The sequence below is a fragment of the Austrofundulus limnaeus genome, unplaced genomic scaffold (genome assembly GCF_001266775.1).
Source record: "Austrofundulus limnaeus strain Quisiro unplaced genomic scaffold, Austrofundulus_limnaeus-1.0 Scaffold129, whole genome shotgun sequence".
NCBI classification, from domain to species: domain Eukaryota; kingdom Metazoa; phylum Chordata; class Actinopteri; order Cyprinodontiformes; family Rivulidae; genus Austrofundulus; species Austrofundulus limnaeus.
Window position 1 is genome coordinate 540,180 of NW_013952531.1, and position 513 is coordinate 540,692.

The following is a 513-nucleotide window of genomic DNA, read 5'->3' on the forward strand; positions in this document are numbered from 1 at the left end:
AAGCTTAATACCACCTTAAGCCCCCTCTCCTACAGCCAGAAAGATTCAAGCTGTACATCCGGTTCCTTCTTTCAAAATAAAATATCCCCTCGGGAGGTAAAAACACACTTGGAGGCTTGAAGCCTCGGGTGGGACAGCCGGCTGGCGTGCCGGGCCCCGGCTGTTAAGTCTACCCTAGTTAGCTCATGGGCTAAGACTCAAAAGCCAAACTGAGTTCTCCGGAGAGAGAAACTCAGCTTTCTTCCTAGTTGGAGTCAGGAAGAAGAGTGTGCCACTCAAATACGTCCGGGTTAGTCAAAGAAACGGACGAACTTTGGTTCCGCCCTCAGGCGTAGAGATGAGTCAGAGAAAGAAGTAAAGATTTGCCAGCGGCACCAGCTCAAGGTTAAAAATTCCATGGCTGTTCACAACAGGATGATAACCTTTCTTCAGCTTTCTTCTGATAGACTCTAAATCACTGTAAAACATTTATGATGATTAATTAACATTTCTGTCTTATAATCAGTTCTGAAC